This window comes from Chenopodium quinoa, unplaced genomic scaffold (assembly GCF_001683475.1).
Source record: "Chenopodium quinoa cultivar QQ74 unplaced genomic scaffold, ASM168347v1, whole genome shotgun sequence".
NCBI lineage: Eukaryota > Viridiplantae > Streptophyta > Magnoliopsida > Caryophyllales > Amaranthaceae > Chenopodium > Chenopodium quinoa.
Genome location: NW_018742484.1, coordinates 7,070,173 through 7,095,802, shown reverse-complemented (window position 1 = coordinate 7,095,802; position 25,630 = coordinate 7,070,173). Strand labels below are relative to the sequence as shown.

The 25,630-nt window shown below is 33.6% G+C and overlaps 1 pseudogene; it reads left to right on the top strand.

Moving 5' to 3' along the window:
- Positions 1–15,424: 15,424 nt before the first annotated feature.
- On the top strand, positions 15,425–25,077 carry LOC110719620 (annotated as a pseudogene).
- The last annotated feature ends 553 nt before the right edge of the window (positions 25,078–25,630 follow it).

Here is a 25,630-nt window from a genome sequence, read left to right as displayed (position 1 = left end):
TTCCTCCTGAACTTGTTGTTGCTGCTGTTGCTGTTGTTGCTGTTGTTGTTGCTGCTGCTGTTGTTGCTGCTGCGGTTGCTGTTGTTGGTCCACTACACCTTCAATAGCTAAAGGCTGGCCACAACCATCTTGGATCTCAATTCTATCCAACAGTGTGCCAAGCCCAAAGCCAAGCTTCCTCTCAATAGCAATTCTTTTTGCTATTTTATCACTATCCCATTCTTTGATTAAAGGAATTTGTCTAGCCATAATGATATTTTTCCTTTGTAGTCGATCAAAGTAACAAATCTGTTAACAAAAAACCCAGTACGATAAACACATATATATCTATATACAAAATATTTAAATAAAAGAATAAATAAAAGTGGAAACTACCATAAGGAATGGTAGTGGACCAGGAAAGTATTCCTTCACATCTCCTTGATAGTAAATAGAACTGTCAATCAAGCTTTGTATTGTGTAAGAACACCAATCAAAACTTGAAATTTGACTTGTGTCAACAGCTGTGTGCATGAATCTAGCCAATAAAATAACAAAATATAAGAAAGAACATCATATATAATACTAAAAAACATGTCAGAATTAACAAAAGAACATATAGTTTTATAAAATAGAACATAGCATACAATATATAATAAGTAACAGATATATTATTCTAAAAAACATTACAGTTACATATAAAGAACATGTTATGTATATAAAAGAACATAACAAATAATTAGCTAAAAAAACATTAGTTTAGGGAATAAAGAACATTACTCGAATAAGGGTTGAGTGTTAGCCACAGACTTAATGCAGCAATTCACCACTAGCAATAAAAAACTCCTCTTCCATCTATCATCTGGTGGGTTGTTTGGTTCCAACAAGTCATCAACCAAAGCCGAGAATTTTGGAATTCCACCACCACCATGATAAGTTTTCAATTCTCTCATCACCATCTCCTCATTCTCATTTGCAGCATCAACTATCACTTTCCCTCCCATAGGTAAACCATACACCAAATGAACATCAACAGGTTTGATGTCTATTGTCCTATTTCTAGCACATACAATGCACACCTCATTAGCATCCACATTCAGAACCAATGTGGCATTAAAATTAGGGGAGCTCCTAGGCATATCAAGGTGTAGTATACCTCCAAATCCCATATCTCTTATAGCCTGCAGCTTCTCTTCTTGTTCCTCCAATCCCCTTATTAGATTCAGCAAAGGTTGTACAGTGTGCCTTTGGGATGTTGTAAATTCCTCCTTTATTTCTCCTTGTTCACCCACATCCACTTCAGCTACATCAGTTTTTTTCTCTCTAACAACAAGTCCTTTATCCTTATTGTTCTTTCTTGGAATGTCCTTTGACACTTCCACTATTGTACTTTGAGCCTTAGATTGTGAAGCTGATTGAGCAGCACCAGCTTCAGGCTTCTCCTTGACTGGAAAGTAAGGCTCTCCCAATGGAGCCCTCCTCTTTTTCAGCATTATTTTTCTTTCCTGTTGAACAGTTTGCCTTTTTTCTTCAGTGGTATGCTCAACAACTTTCTTCCTGTAATATTAAGAACAAAAAAAAAGAACACATATGTTTTAAATATATTTGCTATGTGCATAAAATCATAAAGAACATGTCTTAAAATAAAAAAAAAACATACAAACCTATTAAAAAGAAAATTATATACATTCTACACACCTTTTTTTAGTAGCAATTTGTTTGAAATTATAGTCTTTCTTCTTCTTTGAACCTTTCTCCTCATGTTGTTGTTCTGCCTTTTCATCCTTCACATCCAATGGTTGAACATCTAAATTCCTAAAAATATTTATACAACAATTAAAAACGCACTCAACTTATGTGTAAAACCAAATAAAAAGGAACACTAAACATACATGACATAGGCATTACAAAAGAACTAATATATCATAGGCATTACAAGACATACATGTAGACTTAGTAGGAGACTTGGGATTCTACTTTGGAATAGACTTAGTAGGAGACTTGGGATTTTAGCGGCAGACATGCCATGATATTGTCTTCCTTGAATGGTTGACTATGAACTTTAGGGTGGAATTTCAAGTTTTGGACAGAAGCTAATCTGATAATTAATAAGTCATCACATGAAATTCTATGACAAAGCATACTTTGATCAGATTACTATAAGTAAACTATGTTAAAATGTAGTCACAGTGTCAAATTATTTTATGCTTTAGGATAGAATTTTTTGTGAACCACTACTTTGGAATATAACTTGAACTTGCAATTGAATTTCAAGGAATTATCTTTGGAAACCATTGAGGGGCCAATACTCCCCTGCACTTGAACCAAACCAGCCACCCACCACTCCCCTACCAGTCCACCACCTCCACCTCTCACCCCAACCCAACTCGAAACCCCACCATACCTACCCAGCCACAACCCCAACCTAAAACCCATAAAACCACCAACACACATAGCATATGCATTAAAAAGAACAATCAATTTATAAAAAATGAATACACATAGATTCAATCTAAAAGTACATATATGCCTACTAAAAAGAATAGAATGCTGAATTTTAGGGAACATCAAAAGTGAATTGAACAATACTAATTGTTTTCAAATTAAAAGTACACAACGATTTAACAAAAGAACATAACACCTTCATATAGAGAACATACACTTAAATAATACTTTAAAAATTGACCCTACCATACAGATCTACCATTTTTAATGAAGTTGACAGTACATTGAAGTACTAAAAAATAAAAACATAAAAAAAACAAAACAAGGACATACTATAAATCCAAAAAGAGAACTTTTTTAACTCACTTTGAAGCATCATCTTCTTTTGCAATCTCATTTAGAAGCGCGGGATCTACAATTGGACCAATTACAGATGGAGTGTACGGTTTTTTACCACTACCTTGCAGAAACTGATTTAGAGTAGCATCGTCTTCAACCTCGACCCTTGCGTCTGCGTTTTGAGGTTCATTCGTAGCTCCAATTTCATGCTCACTTCCCTTCTCTTGTTCAATACTATTGTTTCAAAAACCCAAAAAAAAAAAATTATAATCAAACAAATTAAACAAATAAGCAGTAGAATCAGCCACTTACAAATCAAGAACTACGAAGATGATAGTTCCTCGCCAAACCCAACAAAAAAGGAAAAAAAAAATTAAAAACAATTGCATGCCACTTACAACTCCTTAGAATCAGCCATTATATCAAAATTCTTTAGTTGATTGCACAAATTTTAAAATTTTAGAGGTTAATTCTTGTGAATTTGATGGGTGAAAAATCTTAGGGTTTTGAAATTTTGAGAATTCTAGAGAGAATATAGAGAGAGATTCTAGAGAGAGAAAGATTTTTTGGGAAATTATTTTTACCAAATGATTTTTTACAATTATTGTGGGCAGTAACACGTGGGCCGTAACTACCCAAAATTACCTCCTTATTTCACGCGTTCTTTGTTTCCATCGTAATGTTCTTTAAAATCCACATGTTCTTGCATTGTTACTGATGTTCTTTCCGCCTTTTTAACCATGAATTACTATTTTGCGTTTCACTTATTAAGGGGTGTCGTTTTGGGGCGTGTGTACGATGCGCATCGTACAACCGTGTGTATAAACCACCCATTATTAATATATTATATAAATATCCAATTAACAATAAAATTTTACTCCTATACGAATAACCACGTAATTATAATTATAAATATGGCTATGTATCATTAGTTTTTTTTTTTTATCTAACATTTAAAAAAATATAAATACTACTAATAACAAAAATTATTATTGTTATAATTATAATTATAATAATAATACAAAACATGACCACAAATATTCTCTCTAAAATGGGTATCCGGGACATCGCTTGGGGCACGTACTAGTCACTAATAAGTAAAGCTGATATCGCAACCAGGCTACAAGATAGCGACACGCCGACACTTGACATTTCAGTTTTTCGCCAAGTGTCGAGCCACGTAAGCGACAAATATTGTGATTAGATTAGATTAGATTGGATAGATTTGTTTAGGATAAAAAAGTATACATAAAATAATTTATAATTCTTTTGAAAAAAATTTATCTTTTTTATTGACAATAGAATTTAACTTATAGGGACACACCATATATTATAATTAATATGAATATCCAATTAACAATATAATTTTACTCCTATACAAATAACCACGTAATTATAATTATAAAAATGGCCATGTATCATTAATTTTTTTTAGTCTACCATTGATTTACCATCAAAGCTTTTGAATTAGATATTCTTCATATTCGATTGTAATATTTTTGTATATGTTTGTGATTTATTATGTGGTTTGTGATAGTAAGATATTTATTATAATACGTAACATAAATATACGGAGTATTATATCATATCATATCATATCACTAATAAATAAAGTCGGTCTCGCAGTCACTTGACATCCCAGTTTTTCGCCAAGTGTCAAGCCACATAGGCGACAAATAGTTAATACTGTGATTAGATTAGATGCCACATTAGATTAGATTGGATAGATTTGTTTAGGATAAAAAAGTATACAAAAAATAATTTATAATTCTTTTGAAAAAAATTTATCTTTTTATTAACACTAGAATTTTATTTATAGCAACACAAATTAATATTAATATCCAATTAACAATAGAATTTTATTTCTATACGAATAACCACGTAATAATAATTATTAATATGGTCATGTATCATTAATTTTTTTAGTCTTCCATTGATTTACCATTAAAGCTTTTGAATTAGATATTCTTCATATTCGGTTGTAACTTTTTGTGTATGTTTGTGATTTTGTTAATGGAATTAAAGAAGTAAAAAACTACTAAAATTAGGTTACAACATAAACCGTACAATACAAGGGAATCTTGAAGTGAATTCAGATAAATGTTAGCAAGGTCTTAGAATTTTACGGGTTTTACAAAGCCTCTGTATCCCATTTATCAGCCATATATTACAAATAGTCCAATTAGGCCAATAATATAATATTTAGATTTTATGTGTTACAAAAAAAAATTACTATTAGTGTTCCAATTAAATTTAGTACATATGTCGACATAGAACTTTGATAAACAATATCTTAATTATATATATATTTTTTTTATGTATAATTCACTAACTTTGGTCGTAGTAGACCAAGTGAATATAGTGTAACTTACAAAAATAGAAAAAAAAAACATAACAAATGTGAAAAAAGAATAATAGGTAGTGTTTCTACTTTCTTTTTGTATCTAACATTTAAAAAAAATATAAATACTACTACTACTAATAATAATTATTATTATTGTTATTATTATTATTATACTTCCTCCGTTTTTTTTATTATTGCACCATACAAGTTGGGCACAATAATTTTGGTAGTGGGAAAAAGGAAGTGAGAGAAAGGTAAAAATACGAAAGTGTCCATGTGATGTAAACATAAAGTAAAGAATAAGTGTGAAAAAGTAAGGCTATGTTGGGTATTTGTAGTGTTAACAGAAATATTTTTTATCTTAAAATAGAAATGGTGCAATATTTGTGTAACTTTTTTAAAAGGCAAGTGGTGCAATATTAAAAGAACGGAGGAAGTACTTATAATCATAATAATAATACAAAACATGCCCACAAATAAGCACACTCTCTAAAATGGTTACTCGGGGCAACGTCCGGGGCACGTACTAGTCACTAATAAATAAAGTCGGTTTCGCAACCAGGCTACGAGACATCGATACTTGGCATTTTAGTTTTTAGCCAAGTGTTGAGCCACGTAGGCGACAAATAGGTTTTATTGTGATACATATGATGCTAAGTAGGCAAATTTTGGAAAAAATTTTTAAGATAAAATTGTTGTATAGAGTTTTATTATCGTAATATTTCATATATACAAAATTAATCATAATTTTAATAAATATCCTTTAACTCAGTTCTATTTCCATCATAAAATTCGATTTAAAAAGTTCTTTAAAATAAGTTCCATTTATAATATGTTTAATTTATTTAAAAAATGAATAGAGAATTAGTAAAAATAAGTTTTAATCAGTAAAAATAATTTTAGTTTAAGTTCGATAAAAATATATAATTCAATTCAATAATAACAAAGATATCTTACTTTATACTATTTGAATAATCCTTTTTGAGAAATTAAATATATCTTTACAAAAGTACACTATTATATAAATAAGCGATATGATATCGTATGGGCTAAATATTTACATAATGAAAAAGGATTATATGACCGTATTTAACATTAAAGCCAAAAAGTTTATACCTAAAATTTTATCGTCGATATACTTCTAATATTTCATATATACAAAATTAATCATAACTTTTAATATATATCCTATAACTCGGTTCTATTTCCATCATAAAATTCGTTTCAAAAAGTTCTTTAAAATAAGATCCATTTATAATATATTTAAATTATTTAAAAAATAATTGAGAATCAGTAAAAATAAGTTTAATCGGTAAAATTAGTTTTGATAAGTAAAAATAATTTCTGTTCAATAAAAATAATTTCAAGTCAATAATAACATAGATATCTATTTACAAACAAAACTACAACAAAATACACTATTATATACTCCCTCCGTTTTTTTATTTGCATCACTTGGGAATGCACAAAGTTTTAGGAGAGTAATATAATATTGTGAGTGGGTGAATAAATTATTATAGTAAAAGTAAGATGGGGACCATGAAAGAGAAAGTATGTGAGAGGATATATATTTTTATTATTTAAGTGGGACCATAGAAGAGAGAGAAATGATAAAATAATTTGAGAGGGGTTTAAGTAAGAGAGAGAAATGATAAAATATAGTATAAAGTTACTAAATATAGAAGTGATGCATTTTAAAAAAAAAATAATATCCATAAAAGAAAAGTGATGCAAATAAAAAAAAAACGGAGGGCGTAAATCACAAATTTTCATATGTGGTTGGCCACATCGTGTGGCCGAGGTTACTTATACTGGAGTTACTTATTCTAGGGTTACTTATTCCAAGGTTACTTTTTCTGGGGTTACTTATTCCGGGGTTACTCATTTGGTCATGGGTTACTTATTCTGGGGTTACTTAGTCAGTTAGCGTATTTTTTGTGTGTGAGTAACCTCTAACCGACCGAGTACCCCCTGAAAAAGTAACATCTGACTGACCGAGTAACCCTTAAATAAGTAAAACATGACCAACTGAGTAACCCCAAATAAGTAATCCCAGAATAAGTAATTCCTATAAGTAACCTCGGTCATACGGTGTGGCCAGCTACACAGAATAAGCACCTATGATATCATATGTCTAAATATCCTGCATTATAAAAAAGATTATATGACCGTATTTGACATTCAAGCCAAAAATCTTATCGCTAAACTTTTAGTCAGGCCACGATATAGCGTCACTTGGCATTTCAACGTTTCGCCAAGTGTCGCGCCGCGTTGGATAGATTTAGATAGACGGATAAAAAGGTTAGTTTAAATTCTATTTTCAATCAAATCAAATTTGGATAGAATTTTAGGATAAAATTGTTAGTTTAGAGTTTTTATTTTCGATAAAATACCAATATTTCATATGTACAAATTGAATTATAATTTTATTCAAAAAAAATTAAATTATAACTCTCAGTATTTATCATCAAAATTTAGATTTTATATCATAATATTTTTTAGAGCAAAAGAAGTAGTTCAAAACGTACAACATCCATTTATAATATATTCTAATCGATTCAAATAATATACTCCACAATCTAATATGATTTTATTATTGTATATAGATTTGTCAATCGGGTTGGGTCATGAGTCATTTCGGGTCGGTTCGCTTCAGATTACAAGTCAAGAAAAGTTCAACCCTAGCCCAAAGATTTGGGTTCGGGTCAACTCAACAGGTTTAGAATAATTTATTTATTTTTATTATTAGAAATTTCTAATATTTCATGCTTACTTTGCTATTTTTTATGTATTTAATCGAACATTTTCACCAATTATTATTAGTCTTTACATGCCTACTACATAGTTTAAATCGTCATAAAAGCACATCAGTTCCTAACTAATTTTGAATTAGTGATATATTTTAAATTTTGACTATAAATAAAAAAAATAATCTTAAAATTCAATAAACAAGAATGTAACAGTCCACTAACAGTCTCATAGGATGCATTCTTATTTTTCTAAAATACTGGAGAATAAAACAGCCATAACTATCACTTACCGTAATCTATTTCAAACGACTACTACTATAATGGATTTATTATACCCTTTATTTGAACGACTAAAAATCAATATTCCGTAAATGCTTACAATGATCAAATAATCAAATTAGAGTGTCAATAAAGATCAATTTTGATGTGGAAATGGTTTAATATTTTTTTTTCCTTGGTGTGGAAAATTTAGTTCTGTAAATATAAATGAATTTAATAAGAAAATAAAATTCGATCAGAGGACATGACTTGAAATTTCGATTGATTTAAGTGAATAGAACATGACTTTGATTTTGATATCACTAGTACCTTTTAGACTTTGTGCGGACTTTACATCCAATTGCACAATAACTTATTAAGAGATCGAGCCAATAAGTCTTAGGTGCACCCTGTTGTTGCTAAGATACCTTCATCACACCCTATAAAATGAACATTTAGTAAAAAAGATATGAACATGCAAAAAAAAAATGGACATTTAGTAATAAAAAATGAACACATAAGAAAAATGAACATTTAGTATTAAAAGGTGAAATGTAAAAAAAATAAATAAAAATGATTATTTACTGTATTAAAAGCGAACATGATTATCATATAATTATAAAATTGAGGGACCGCGACCTTAAAAATGAATTTTGTAAAAAATAAAATGAACACGTAAGAAAAATGATCATTTAGAAATAAAAAATAAACATGTAAAAAAATAAATATTTAGTAATAAAAAGTGAACATGTCAATAAAAAAAATATGAACATTTAGTATACTACCTCCGTTTTTTTTTATGTGCAACTTTTGCCATTTTAGTCCGCTTACAATTATGTGCAACTTTCTATTTTCTTTCTATTTTTAGTAAACAAAAACCCAGAAAATTACAAATTTGCCCTTACTTAAAAATTCAGATCTTCTTAATGTTACCCTTATATTATTTTAATCACAATAAATTTTTTGTCTAATCTAAAATCATTAACCTAATTTTACCCACCCATTTACTCATCTACCCACCACCCATTCACCCTCTTCATCTCTTTCACCCTCATCTCTCAAGAGTCACGACTACCGCCCCTCCAACCACCATTTTCTCTGCTCCTTCAGAACCACCTTCCATCCCACCGCAAATCTGCTCCCTATGACCATGACCCTTAGCTCCCACCACCGATGAACAGTGTGGTCTTCCTCTTTGAATTTTCAGTCGGATCTGCTTTGGGCTTGAAACTTGGTTATCAATTTCGGTTTTTTTTCGTTTTTGTGGGGTAATTTATGTTCGAATTATCTGTTTTTTTTTCGATTTTCTGAGTTTCGAATTTCTGGGTTTTGATTTCGATTTTTGGATTTTGATTTCGATTTCCTGAGTTTTGATTTTCTAGGATTTGATTTTGTATTTCTGGAATTTGATAACCCTAAAATACCTTTCGATTGGAAGGTCTTAACAATGACGTCAAGGGAATTTGCGTAAATTTGACTAGCCCCTTTTGTCTGAAGCTTTGTCTTCACAGTTTCAAGCGGGTAAAGGCAACATAAGTAAAAGCTCCGGCAGATCCTCTAGCACCCGCTTCGATAGACGCGCGTTCCAAGATAAAAAGGTCTTTTAAGGCAGAATTTGAGGTGGGTTTTTGCGGAATTTCAGAATTGGGTGTTGGGTTTTGGAGCTTGAGTTCCATGGAAACGGAGGTTGAGAGGAATTGGGGGAGACAGACATTGTTGCTAATGGTGGATTTTCGGTTTTTGGGGGAAATGAGAATGACATTTAGGAGAGAGAAAGAGGTGTTGAAATCGAAATCAGAGGTTAAATTGAGGGGTAATGGTGATAATGGACGTAGTGAGAATGATGATGATAAAGAGGTTAATCGAGCTTTCATGGCGGGTTTGGGTGGTGGGGTGGTCTGGGGGTGGGTCTGGGTTGGAGGTGGTCGGGGCTGGTGGTGGAGGGGAATGTTAAATTTATGGGTTTTTTGGTTAGGGAGGGGGCTGCCGGAAAAAGGAGGGAAAGACGTGAGGATGGTGGTGGTTTCGTGGGGTTGGTTGTGGTGGTGGTTTCGTGGGGGTGGTAGTGGTGGTGAAGCCGACGGTGTTGGTGAAGGCGGCGGCGGTGGTGGCTGGTTTTGGTGGTGGAAGTGGGTGGTTTGATTAATTATCCAAATATTTTCTCTCCACCTTTATTACATACTCCTATAATATATTAATCACCATTATACTTTCTTAAACTTTACCCTTCAATCTTTTGCTTCGTGAACCGCAATATGGCTCAAAGTTGCACATAAAAAAAACCGGAGGTAGTATTAAAAATGAACATTTATTATACAACCATAAAATAGGTGAACCATAACTAATAAAATGAACATTTCATAAAAATATATGAACACATTAAATAAAATGAACATTTAGTATAAAAATAATAAACACGTAAGCAAATGAATATGTTTAAAAAAATTATGAACATTTAGTATACTACCTCCGTTTCATATTTTTTGCAACTTTGGAATATTTTATATCTCACAAATAATACCCCAAATTTGCAAAAAATATGAAACGAAGGTAGTATTAAAAATGAACATGATTTTCATACATTCATATAGGTTCAAATTCATTATTGTATATATTAACAAAAAATAAAGATAAAATTTATCGTTAAAATATGTTCATTTTTATATACTAATGTTCATTTTACTGTATTAATGTTCAGTTTGTATAAAATGTTCAATTTTAAAAATACTGTATGTTCAATTATTATTATTTTTTTTTTATTTACAGAACTCAAATTTGATGGTAATTATTTTAACTCTAAAAATTTGAATATCCACTTTAAATCTAATCTTGGTTCATCATAGAGACAATAATTATCGATCTATAACATGATAGATTAGAAAAAACAAATGCAAAATTGATAAAAATCAACAATTTTATAACGTTCATATATTTATTTAAAAAAAAACACACTTAAAATTACCTCAAATTTCACGATCGCGACGAAGATGATGATGATGATGATGATGATGAAGAATGCTACAATGGTGATGAATCAGAGAATATCTGAAGTTGAAGGACAAAGAAATATAAAGATTGAAGGAAAATGAGGTAAGAAAGAAAATTAACTTATAAAATAAGGAGAAAAAAAAAGGAGGAGAGAGAAAATTTCAGATTAAGAAGAAAACAGAGGAGTGAGAAATTAATAGAGGTAAGAAAGTGTGAGGAGAGTGTGCCCATTGTAGGGGATCCTTCTCCTCTATGCCCATGACCCTTTAAAAGCATAAGACTTTACACCGTTTTAAGGCGTGTTAGGATTTGAATTCCTGACTGTTTGGGGGACCTTGAATTAGAGTTGATCCTATCATTATGTTTTTTTGTAAGAAACTAGTAAGGAGTCGCCAAAGAGTTTTAGGAAAACTCATAAACCTCGTTCATGCCTTTCTCCCAAATAGGGTTCAAGGGATATTTAGCATGAATCATAACTTTACCCTTGCCCAAATTGGTCTACGTGTACCAGAAATGAGTTCAGGAGCGAGGGTACTAAAATAACGTTCCTTTTAGGGAGGAATCGCTATTCTAGCCCAAGTGCAGCCTCTACTAGCTCTTCCTTTTTCACAATTTCATCACCAAACAATATATGCAACGTGATACCTAAAACAAAGGGCTTGTTTGACATTGTTTTTTGTTTTCAGTTTTCTGTTTTTTTGAAAATCAAAAACCAAAAACAGGAAACAAGAAAAATGTGTTTCCATTTTTTAGTTGTCAGTTTTCTAAATTATTAGGATTTTAATAAGTTTGACTAATTTTTTATTCATTATATGACATATATCATATGATTTTGAAAATAAAAAAACCAAAAACCAGAAAACCACAACAATGCCAAACGAACCCTAAGTTAGTTGATTTTATTTACAAACATTGATCACATAAAGATTACATTGCAACGAATGTCATTATTCTTTATTATTCAAATTCGTGTAAAGAACAAAAATAAATAAGATTCGCCTTGGCTTAAGTGATAAAACAATCAAATAATTATTCCAATTTTAGTCTTGTTTAACGGAAGAATACTATGTGAAATTGATGAATTAAAGTTTATTTAAAGTGATCAAACAACACTAATTAATTGATTAAAGTTATTTAAACAAGAAAAGAAAAGTGCTTTATCTAAGTGCTCAGGAAACTAATTATTTTCCTTTGTTGCAAAATCTCCGTTTTATATGTTTATAGACTTCTTTCTTCTTTGTACCTCCAAGGACTTCAAATGAATGGATTAGGGTTGAAGAGTAGTTGGCAAGAGAGGGGAAAAGTAGTATGATAGTAAGAGTACTTGAGAGATTAGGGATTTAAGAATGTTAGGGTTTAGAATTCTGATTTTTCTATTGTGATTAGGATTAAACGAAAATCCCTATTTTTAGGCGTAGGAATCTAGGTTTAGGGTTTTAGAGACGCGACATTAGGTGGCACACGCAACTCTCAGAATCGCGCTGAGTGCCGCGCGCAACTTTATAACTTGCGTGCACCTAACTTACAGAGTTGCGCTTGGTGCGGTTTGTCTTATACGAAAACGCGTTTTTAAAACTTCCATAACTTTTGATTGCAAAGTCGGATTAAGACAAATAAGATATCATTGGAAAGCTCTGAATGTCCGATTTTCAATGCTGTTAGAATTAGGTTAAAATCTGTTATGGATCAAAAGATATGGCCGTTTGAGTGCAAAGGTGTCGGTTTTAGGGCCCGGTTTAGTATTTTGATGATAACTTCTTTGTTTTAACTCGGAATTGGGCTTAGAATATACCGTTGGAAAGCTCTTTGAAAGGGCTATCTAGATGTATAGGCCTTGCACGAATATCTTGTGGTTAAATGCTCTGGTTGGCTTGGTTGTCAACAATGTAAGATCCATTGGATCCAATCATTGCATTTGACGCTTTTGGATCCGTTATTAATCAAGTTTAAACATGTATGAGCACGTTTTAGGCCTAATTAGTAATCGGACTAGGCTCTAAGGTAACTTGGTCTCAAATACCGGTTTTAACTTACTTCATAATGCATTTCGGAATCCATAAACACTTCAACTTTGATCTAGCATGAAGAACGGATTTTTGTAACATCATCGCACTTCCTGTCGGGATAGGAGGCCAAAAGTAGATGTCTGCAGAAAGAAGAAGAGAGAATGTTAAGATATAAGGAAGGGAAAAATAAATGTATGTTCATTTTTAAAGTATTATATATTATATATATGGGTGCAGTGGTGCACTTAGCTTAGCTGCGGCACAAGTGTGTAGGTAAGAATTTGCGAGATCCACTCACAATCTGTTAGCCTGTGTATATAGAATTTGGGCTAAAGATATAAAAACAATGATGGGACTGTAGAGGTGTTAAAACCTCACCCAACCTGACCCGATTTGAAATCAAGTATAAAAATATCCGATTCAGCTTTCGATTCGCATGAACATAATAATTTAGCATGACTGAAGTTTTAAAATATACCCGACCCGACCAGACCTCACTGAACCAGACCCAAACACCCAAATTAATACTTTTAGATGGGAGAGTGGTAATAAATCAATTACCGGAAGGGTACATAGTTTCCCATACCAAGGTATATTGGTTTATAAATCAGCTACTTCCTTATGTATTGGTTTGTTTGCCCTTATTAATTAGAAGTTGAATGTTACCAAAGATAATTTGACCAAAATATATGGACTACATTGTAAACTTGGACAATTGTAGGCAACACAAACAATGTTGTACGCTAAACCTGAGTACCTTATTAAGATGTCTAAGTTTACTCGAGTAAATTTATTGAAAAAAAAATGACATAGGAAGTATCAACGTCAATCGTAACTTTTTTTTTTTTTTTTTTACAATAGCAAATTATACTAAGAAAATCAGAGATTACAACATACAAAATAACAACTAAAATTTATTACTACATGGCTTTTAACATTTAAGCCTTTACCACTTTCGACACTAAAAACCATATTACATAACTGGGGTTAGCCGGACATGTATCGAATTAGGACCTCTTTATAGGTCAAAGAGCGGATACCTACTTCAAAACACAAAGAGACCAGAGAATATCGAAATTGTTCGATCATGGCTAGTTTAATCTTACCTAGTGGCATCAACTTATCACCAAGTAAGGCCTTCAAATCGATCACTTGGACATGTGACCTATCATTCATAAGTTGTTCTTGTTGGCAAGAAAGGTTTGACAACATCGAGGCTCAAGAAACCCCAAAACAAAGTTTGGGCGCCTGTTTCGCATAGAAAAATTCAAGAGTAATGATCACAATGATCACTATAAAGAAGGGAGCAGAATGACAACCATAATCATTCCACCATAACACACACTTCACCCTAGTCATGGTCAACTTCTTGTTCGTCCCCCAAACAACGGCAACCCATGTTAGCTCTCTCAACACTACAACAAAACCAAATCCCTTAACAAGGGATCCAAACTCCCTCCGCACACAACTATCCAATAAACTATAACCAATAACACCAGCAAACTAGGACAACAACCAAGAAAGGCTAAAATAAACCATACATAACTTTATAAAATAGGAAAATTTGATTCTAATAATCCCACCTTTAACCGATTCGCTGCTAATAATCCCACCTTTTGATTATTATCTAATAATCCTACCTTTGAGTGGTATTCTCTTCTAATGGTCCTTATGACTGGTAATTTGTTGTTTGGGTAAGTTTTTTTTTTTATTTTTTTTTTAAAAAAAATTCCTTGGCCACCAGGAGGTAAGAAAAAATATTAATTTTTTTTTGTTTTCAAAACGATAAGGAAGAAGGAAAGGGAAAAAAAATTGCTTTTTAATTTTTTTTTAACAGAAATATAAAAAATATTAAAAAAAAAAAAAAAAAAAATCCTTGGCCACCAGGTGGCAAGGAAAAAAATTAATTTTTTTTATTTTTGTTTTCAAAACGATAAGGAAGAAGGAAAGGGAAAAAAAATTACTTTTTTAAATTTTTTTTAAAAGAAATATAAAAATATATATATTTTTTTAAAAAAATTCCTTGGCCACCAGAAGGTAAGAAAAAAAAATTAATTTTTATATTTTTATTTTCACAACGATAAGGAAGAAGGAAAAGGAAAAAAAAAATTTGTTTTTAATTTTTTTTAAAAGAAATATAAAAAATATTTCGACAAATCACAAAGTGACATGTGGCATATTAACCTATTACATTGGTCACCAACAAGTTAGGGACTGTTAGAAGAGAATGCCCCCTAAAGGTGGAATTATTAATAATTAAAAGATGGGATTATTAGCAGCAAACCGGCCAAAGGTGAGATTATTAGAATCAAATTTTCCTATAAAATAAAGCAAACTCTGAATAACAAGAAGTACTTAGGTAAGCCGACCATATCAGAGAGCCCCTTTCGGACCTAATATCCGAAACCATAATAGCAAAGAACCTCAAAACCCTAACCCTAACTTCACCGTTTTCGTCACGAACCACTCATGACGGCGGCGTTAGGTCTAGCCCTCCAGGGCAAGGACCCATGAAACCCTAACCCTAACTTTACCGTTTTCGTCACGGTCAAAATTACCAATAACCTTTATGACGGCGGCGTTAGGCTTAGTCCAGACCTCTTGTTTCGCCGGCGAAATCCTTTGAACGAGAACCTTCCTCTCTTAGGTGGGTAATATAGGGGCTTCTCTAAAACTTCTTAGCCGGGAAAAGGGTCACATAAACACCTTCTAGACTGAGATTAATAGGTTATAAGAGAAGAGAAAAGGGCGTCGGCTCGGCGTTTGAAGTCGCCTAAAAGCAGATCGATAAGGGGAAAAAAGATAGGAGAAGAGAAGTAAGAGAAGAAGAGGAGGACAGAGACACGTCGGCGATCCTCACAGACTGAAAGAAGAGAAAATGGAGGAAACTCGCCGGAGAAACGGCTGCAGCGCCGGATCTCCGGCGAGCACCTTGGTTTACTGGGGGGTTTCTTCTTTTAGAGGAGAGAGAGGAGAGCACACTATCTCATCTATTGACTTTTTTAATGTACATCCATCTTCGTTACTCACCAGTAGACAAATCTAGTTGCCAAAATTGAACAAGTCATTAGGCTACTTTCACAGAAATACCCCTTATTAAATGATAACAAAGACAGAAATACCCTCTTGATTTGTTTGTATCGTTGACCTAGAAGATCAACTTGTATTTTCCCTGTTTATATACTAGTAGATTTCTTTTGAAAGGCTGTTTATATAGATCTCTGTTTCTTAATTTCAGTGTTTTAGCTCTTCAATTAATTTTACTCTCTCTCTCAGATAATTGAATTACTCAACTATATCATCAAAATCTCCAGGTGAACTTTCTTTATTTTTTCTTTGAAATTGTTCTGTTTTTTTTTTCAAGAATGAAAATTCTTTGAGAATCTTGCAATGCAATTATGCAATGGTGCTTGAATTTATAATGTAGAACGTGTATTTTTTGTTTTGTTTTGTTGTGATTTTTTCTTCCGTAATAGTTATGATTTTCAGAATCGCTGAAAATCAAGGTTTATTTAATTATTTCGAATGTTAAATTTCTCATGACCCTATATAATAATCATCCAACTTTACAATTATTCAAGAATATGTACAATCTGGGACCTTCTCAAAATTGTGTGCAACTTTTTTTCCTTAAAAATTGGGATTATTGAATATTTAATTTTCATCAAAAGTTATAAAACGATAGGTATATGTAGATTTAATTTTTATAACAAACTATTAACTAGTCAACTCTTACGAAATCTAATCTCAAGCCTTGGGAACATTTCGGAGTATTATTTTTCCTCATTTACCCTTAAGTACGTTAGCACGATACACCCGGGTGCATATAAAAAAAAAATACTAATTTCTCCCTAAAAGCTGAAATTTTCAAGTGTCAGAATTTTTATTTTATGTTGGTGTAAATAATGTATCTAGATATGCCTTATGAATGTTGAAAGGAAATGGAGCAAATTTGATTTTTCTAATATGATGAATGTCATCTCTTCTTTCCTTTTTTTGATGGGAAATGTGAAAATATCAATGAATCTTAGTTTTCAATGTATAAATATATTAAAATATTCTTGATTTGGTAAGGTAATCAACAAATGCTAAGCAAGTCAGAGGTAGGTGAAAGTGAATTGAATGCTATCCTTCAAAAAAAACAAAAATAGAAAAAATGAATCATTTAATCTTTAAATTTAATAAACGAATAATTATTGAGATATTTTCTCATACAACATTTTGCCAATACCATCACCAAAATTAATTTCACCCATATCACATTAAAAAAAATAAAAACAAATTGACACTTTTGACTTTTGAGTATTAAATTCATTTGCATGTCATTTTAACTAATTTCTTTTTGCTATTCTCTTTTTTTTTTTTAGTACAATGAATTGTCAAATTCTGAATTTGTATTTGATACAACGACTATTTTGAAATTTTAATTAAACAAATCTGTGGTAAATTTTCATATGCATAAGCATAACCAATAGCATCATGTTGGATTAACAATTGCCAATCTGTTATCTGGTTTCTCGTGCATAATACGAGTATTGCTTTGAAATTTTCCTTTCATTTTTCTCGGACTTTTAGAATCTTATAAACTCAAAATATTACTGAGATGTAAACGAAAATTCAAAGTGTTTTAAAAGAGTGAGCTAGTTGTCTAACAGTTAGACAATTAATATGGGGCAAAATGTCGATACACATTTATTTGCGGCGAATTTAAATTTATCTCCAAGAGAAACGACTTTTGTTTATCTTGGGGTTAAAAATGTCTTTTTGCAACAACTTGCTACTTCACGGTTCTTAGTCGTTAGTTTCCAGTCAAATGTTTGACTAACGACTTTGTAAACAACCGTTAACCCAAACCCTAGAACCAATTCCTGGGAAGAGAGTGAATGTTGCTCATGCTAGTGACAGAATTGAGGAAGAGAATTCATCGCGAAGCGATTATTCCATTTAGGGGCACATGCAGGGAAGCCTACTCAACTCACTAACCGTTCGAGCAATTTCAAGCCGATATAGCTAATGTGGATTTGTGATTGAGCTATTGCGATTGAGTTGCTGCTGCGATTGAGGTAAAGAAATTGTTGAGTTGCATAATTATTGTTTGCGAAATCAATTGAATGAATATAACCCTTTTGGTGAATAGAATTAGCCCTAGAATAACTAATAGTTATTAATTAATTGTTGTTTGCGAAATTGAATCCAGTTATTACCCAATTAATCTGTTATGGTTATTGCTGAGATGTTGTTTGCGAAATCAATTGGATATGTGTTTGTGAAAAATTATTGTGTAATACTAATTGATTTAAATTATGAAGCTGCATACCTTCTGGAATAGCAAATCCATTATAAAGTGTTGTCAATTATAAGTTGATATGTACTGTGATCTTGTTTAAGTAAAAATAAAGAATTATGTCTATAATTACTATATGGAATTCAGTTTGAACATATGGATTTTGGTTGTTTATGTAGCCAAAGCTTGCTTATATTATCTGTCTTGATCGTTTGGAGTGTGGTGTGCAATTTTTTGGTGGTGGGGAACAACTTCAATGGTAAATGAGTTGTCTTTATTGTCATTGTTATTTTTTCATTCTATGGGTTAATCCTGATGATCAAGTGGCAATATTGTGTGTTGATTGAAAGCTGTGATTTTGTGATGGATACAGGCTAAGAATCGAAATTCAAGTTCTGAAACAAAAGTTCTATCAACTCAACTGTTTTTGGTATGAAATTTCATAGGGTGTATTGCTTTATATTTTCTAGAGCATTTTTTGTAGTGAGTTTGAAACTGAACTGCTGTATTTGGTTTTGAAGGATGATAGTGTTAGTGTTGGTGGCAGAGTAAAGGCAAAGGGCGAGGTCATCAAGCAACAAGTGGAAGTGTTTGGTCGGGTATGTCATGTATTCAATGTCTTCAAAAGTAAATATAATTCCTGAATTGTTGTTTATTTCTCTTATGTGGGACCTGTAATTTGCAGCCACCTAATATGAAATGTCGTATTGAGACATTTTCCAGAATATGCCACACATTTGATGAGAGGAGAACCCGTTGGGTTAACGAAATGGGTTCTGGTGGGTTGTTGAATATTCCAATGGACATGCACTTACCTCGGCAGTTGGGGTATTGGTTAATGAGTCGTATTGATCCTTTGGTTATCGGCTTGCATATAATCAAAATATGCCATCATGGCTTGTGCATCTCCACCGGCCATCTTCAATCTCCTTTGCTTATACACCTCGTGTTGAAGATCCTTCACGCTAGGCAATCGTATGTTCTCAAGCCCTAAACAACCACGAATTTGAGTAACCGTTACACCTTGCTCAAAAAAATTCACCAATAAGACCCTTCACATTTGCTCCGCTTCCCCCAACTTCCATGAACTTAGCCCTTTTCTTTGCATCACGCTTTGCCCTCATATCCGGTGACTCCCAACATTCACACCTCCAAGTTATTGCCCTCCTCACTTTTGTAGTAGTGTATGATCCTTGCACCCTACTCACCCCAAATCCACACTGCTCCGCGTAAGTTTTGTAGTACAACTCAATTTCCTCCCACCGTTTAAATAGCATTCCCTCTTTAGGAGGGTCAACACTTGCATCCACAATTTCCTCAGTACTGGAAATAAGGGTTTGCAATGACTTCACCGTATGCGTTGGGGAATGGGATTGGGGTGAATTCCTAGTTTTGTCATTGAAACAAGAAGGGAGTGTGTTATTTTCTTTGGTGTGAGACAAGGTAATGTTCTCCAAACACTCTGCACTCATAGCTTCTGCTCCCTCTTGCTGATTGTCATCTACACCTATCTCCAACAGCGTACCAACCTCGTGTTCAATTTCAACTACACCTATGTCCAACAAGGGACCAACCTCTTGTTCAGTTTCACCTACGACACACTCCATCAAGGTACCAATCTCTTCACAGTTCCCTCCTAAAGGAACTACTCCATCTTCTTCCATTTCAGACATGAGATCAAGCACCTACTAGCATATATATATATAAAAAATAAAATAAAAAAAAAGCATAATGTATCCACTCAGAAAATGCAGAGTACATGCATAAGAGATAATGTCAGTGATGGGGCTTAACAGGTTTAGCCAACTACACTTCAACGAACAACAATCACAATTACTAATCAGTTGTTTCATACCAACAAAACTAGAAACCAATTAGAACAAAATTCGTTTCATAACAACAAAAATAGAAACCAATTAGAACAGAAATCGTATCATAACAACAGTACTACAATCCAATTAGAACAGAATTAGCAAATATTACAATCATTTATTTAACAAATGAAACATAAATACTTGTAATTAAGCTATATAGAGAGCACAACTCAACACATTCGACTAATGGAGGAATAATACGGGCAAATTGGAACTGCGTAAGCGAATTAAAACTAACCGTAACAGCGAAGAAGCATTCGAAGAACAGAAATTAAGAGACAAGTACACCGCTGCGGAGCAGGCCCGACAAACAACCTTCAGCCAGATCTACATACAGAGCGAAACCATGACATTTCCATTACAGTAATTTGGGGGAAATGCAATTCTAAAAGTATGTTGGGGATTGGGGGTCAAGTAGCGTCTAAATTCCGTCAATTTTAAAGCTAACACCGTGACTTAACCCAAATTTGGGCCCACTTTTAATACAGAGTTTTTTATTGAATAAATGCCTAGGTGGCACTGAAAAGTGCATGAGATAAACAAAAACCGTTTCTCTCGGAGATAAATGGGGGCTCGCCCATTTATTTGAGTGTAAGTGTGTAACATATAAATGTATTTTAGACAATTCGGCTCCTTTAGTTGCTTGACTAGAAATGCAAAAATGTTTTCATGTAAGAAGTGAACTGTATATATGATTGTGCATATATATTTGGCTGACAAAATCTTCTTCATTCATGTAAACAGGGCACTAAAGAGGGATTTTGCTGGTTTTGTACCTTATTCACATCATAATTCCATCTCAACATGGCTGTAAATGTTACTACTTGTCCAAAGCCGATGCAGGCTACCTCCACCGGAATCTTCCAAGGAGAAAATCCTCTTGATTTTGCTCTTCCCCTTCTTACCATGCAAATAATTCTTGTTCTCGTCCTCACTCGTACCTTGGCTTTCTTTCTTAGACCTCTGAGGCAGCCTCGTGTGATTGCTGAGGTCATTGTAAGTATTTACTTCTCGACTATTTTACCTCTAGCAGACATCTTCATATCAACTTAGAATTGAGTAGCTTAGCAGTACTTGCTGACACTTTTGATTTTCGATGATGATATTGGTTAAGTAGTTTTATACTTGAATGTTTTTTTGGTCTAGTCCTCAATACATTGAGTATAAACACTTTAATTTAGATTGGACCAAAAATATGGAAAATTATCATAGTTTGACATTTGGATATGCATGTGTTTAACATGAGTGCCCAAATTTGCCTTACATTACAAGGCATATAAAATTTAGAAGAAAGAGTTTTGTTGTTGAGCACTTGTGGCACATGAGAAGCTTTTGTTGTATTTATTCAATTGTTTTTCATATTTATAACTCGTGATCTCGGAAAGCCTCTATAAGACTATAATGAAGAAAAAGCAATTAAATGTCAAAGCTTAGAGTAGTACTTTTTATATGATTAAGTTTTGCTGTTATTGGAACATTCTGAATTGTCTTCCTCAAACTGCTTAAAGCATAGCAGGTTTTTATCCTAACATCTGGCAGTATTGCTGAGGAACTTGAGAAAAGTTGAAAGCACAAACTTAACTAATAAAAAATGAATGCGTAATGAATGGTTTATTGGAAGTGACTCAACCTATGCTGGGTGTTTTAACTGTCCATTTACTCCATTACCCATTAGATTACAAATACTAGATGTGATTGCATAATTATTCACAGAAAGTCCAAAACATCCTCAAACATATGATTGGGGACGAAATTTTTTATGGTTACCATTATTTATTTTTTAAACCAGGAAACAAGGCCTTTAAAACTTTATTCATGTTTGTGTTCTGTCTAATGATGTGAAATATTCCGTAAGTCTGAAGAGAGTGAGGTGATGTGCTTAACTAATGTTTAGCTTTCTTTAGCTGATTAAATTCAGAAATAATTATGATTAAAATTTACAAGTATAATTGTGTTTACTTAAAGTAAATATTTATCTGAATGACTTTAGATGTTAGCATCATCCAACCGATATATTTTCTTTTGGAAAGTATGAGTTTGTTGCAACTTGGGTTAGCTCTAAAATGAATTAAATTGCTATACTTTTCTGATGTTAATATATGACCTATTGATCATTTCCATTGTACAGCCTGGGTCAGCTCCCAATATATTAAGTTGCTGAAGTTGTAATTTGTTCTAGAGATGTGAAGTAAACACATGTATCAAGAATATTAGATAATAATTTCCTAAAAAATTATTCCAAGTGTAATCTTGACCCTGACTTTGAGTTTTCAATGTCCTGTTTCTGTTTCTGTTGCTTTAACAGGGAGGAATCTTACTAGGCCCATCTGCTATTGGTCGTAACACAAAGTTCCTGCATGCAGTATTCCCCCCAAGAGTCTTACAGTGTTGGACACACTTGCCAATCTCGGGCTCATCTTCTTTCTGTTCCTTGTGGGTCTAGAATTGGATTTAAAAGTATTACGCCAAACAGGAAAGAAAACCATGAGCATTGCTCTTGCAGGCATCACATTGCCATTTTTGATGGGGGTCGGTACATCATTTATCCTTAGGGCAACCATTTCAAAAGGTGTAAGCCAAGGCCCCTTCCTTGTATTTATGGGGGTTGCCCTTTCTATCACAGCATTTCCTGTCTTAGCCCGTATCTTAGCTGAGCTTAAGCTCCTTACCACTGATGTGGGCCGTATGGCTATGTCAGCAGCTGCAGTCAATGATGTGGCAGCTTGGATTCTCCTTGCTCTAGCCATTGCTCTTTCTAGCACAGGCAAATCTAAATCTCCTCTCATTTCTTTGTGGGTATTTTTGTGTGGTGCAGCCTTCGTTTGTTTGTGCATTCTTATAGTCCCTAGTATCTTTAAGTGGATGAATCAGCATTATTGCCCTGATGGTGAGCCAGTGGATGAGCTTTTCATTTGTGCCACATTAGCTGCAGTTTTGGCAGCAGGTTTTGTGACTGATGTTATTGGAATCCATGCCCTTTTCGGTGCATTTGTTCTTGGGATTCTAGCGCCGAAGGAAGGGCCTCTTGCCAGTGCCTTGATAGAAAAGGTTGAGGATCTTGTGTCTGGCCTCCTGCTTCCTTTGTACTTTGTTTCGAGTGGTCTTAAAACAAACGTGGCCACCATCCAAGGGGCTCAGTCATGGGGACTTCTACTTCTTGTCATACTAACTGCTTGTTTTGGCAAGGTTGTTGGGACTTATATTGTATCTCGCCTCTGTAAAGTACCTGTCAATGAGGCTGTTGCTCTTGGATTTTTAATGAACAGCAAAGGTTTGGTAGAGTTGATTGTCCTGAATATCGGTAAAGATCGAAAGGTACTAAACTACTAATGGCTTCAACCAATATTACTTATAATTGCTTATCTTATACTTCTTCGTAGTAATTTCTTATCTAACGTTTAATTGATCTTTATAGGTGTTAAATGATCAAACTTTTGCTATTATGGTTCTTATGGCCCTAGTAACCACATTCATGACAACACCAATTGTGACAGCCGTGTATAAACCTGCTAAGAGAAGGCACGCATATAAGCTGAGGACAGTCCAAAGAAAAGACCCCAGCTCCCAACTCCGAATTCTTAACATGCTTCCACAGCGGAAGGAACATCCCAACAATGATCAACATAATTGAAGCTTTGCGAGGAATAGAGAAGAAGCAACGGCTCACAGTCTATGCGATGCATCTCATGGAGCTTTCTGAGAGATCATCTGCAATTCGAATGATTCACAAAGCCAGGAATAACGGGCTTCCCTTCTGGAATAAGACAATGAAGTTAGACTCAAACCAAGTTGTGGTGGCCTTTGAGGCATATGGGCAGCTCAGCCGGGTTCAAATCAGGCCCATGACAGCAATCTCTCGCTTCCCTGACATGCATGAAGACATATGTGCTAGTGCTGAGAACAAAAGGACTGCTCTCGTTATCCTTCCCTACCACAAACACCAAAGGGTTGACGGATCATTAGAAGCCACACGACAGGAGTATAGATTGGTGAACAAAAAGGTGCTCCAACATGCTCCTTGCTCAGTTGGTATTCTAGTAGATCGTGGGTTTGGTGGATCTTCCCATGTAGCAGCCAGCAATGTTGACTCCACCATCAGTGTTTATTTCTTTGGTGGACCTGATGACCGTGAAGCATTGGCTCTGGGTCTACGGATGTCTGAGCATCCTGGGATCACCCTGAGGATAGTCCACTTCATTGCAGACCAAAACATGGGGAGAGGTGAAACAGTGGCTCTCGATATTATTGATAGTAGCAGCAGCGGCAACAAGGGAGACTCAAGGGCATCTGACGAAGAGGCCATGAATGCTGTTAAGCAAAAAGTGTCCGATGGTGGATCAGTTAAGTATGAGGAAAGAGTAGTAACAGCAAGTTCTGATACTGTCAGCATAGTCAAGGAATGTAGCCGTTGTACCATGGTTTTGGTAGGAAGGTCACCAGAAGGCTTGGTTGCTGCAAATTTGGGTCTTACTTTAAAGAGAAACTCCCCTGAATTAGGGCCAGTTGGTGGATTGTTGACCTCTCAAGAGGTCTCAACAAATGCTTCTGTTTTGGTGATTCAACAATTCAGAGGCAGTTCAAAGCCGGTATCCCTTGATGAGGGAGAGGCAACTGACGAAACTGAAACTGATTGATCGAGTCATTCTTATGTCCAAAGGATCACAGTTTTTTCTGATTAGTGTCTTTCATAACACCGAGAAGTAGAACTTGATAATCTGATAATGTCGAACGAGAAAATATGTTATTTCAATACTGATGAATTGAAGTTTAGTTTTATAGCAAATGATTTTCGGGGTCTATGACTGATCCATATTGAGCTGTTCTATTGATCCGAAATCGTAGGACATATGCAAATGAAATCTAGATGTATGACATCTAGCAAGAACTTAACAAATTGAATCAAACTAAAGATAACAAATGAATCAAATTAAAGTTCTTCACCAAATTAACAATTTGTTATAGCTATGATGATGATTTTCTTCTAATTTGCAATTATCTTTTAAGAACAGAGTGAGTATTAATTAATTTTTAAAAAATAAAAACTTGATCGACCTAAGTGAGATTTCCAACCACATCCAAACTCAAAACTTTTCTCCGTCACAAAAAAAAAAAAAAATTTCAAAACTTTTCTAGGACACTTTTCTAATCACTATGAGAATTGGTCACTTAATTTTTCCCTCAGTGAACCAATTCGCCCATTTGTCTAATGTTCAATTGCCTACTATTCCATTACAAAAATGGCCGTTGCTTTCGGTCATAAGTACTCCCTCCGTCCCTCTATTTTTGCCCCATAAGTATATGTCACTTTATTAATTTTTGGTTGGGTAAAGTTGATGAGAGAGAATAATAGTGGGTCCTAAATA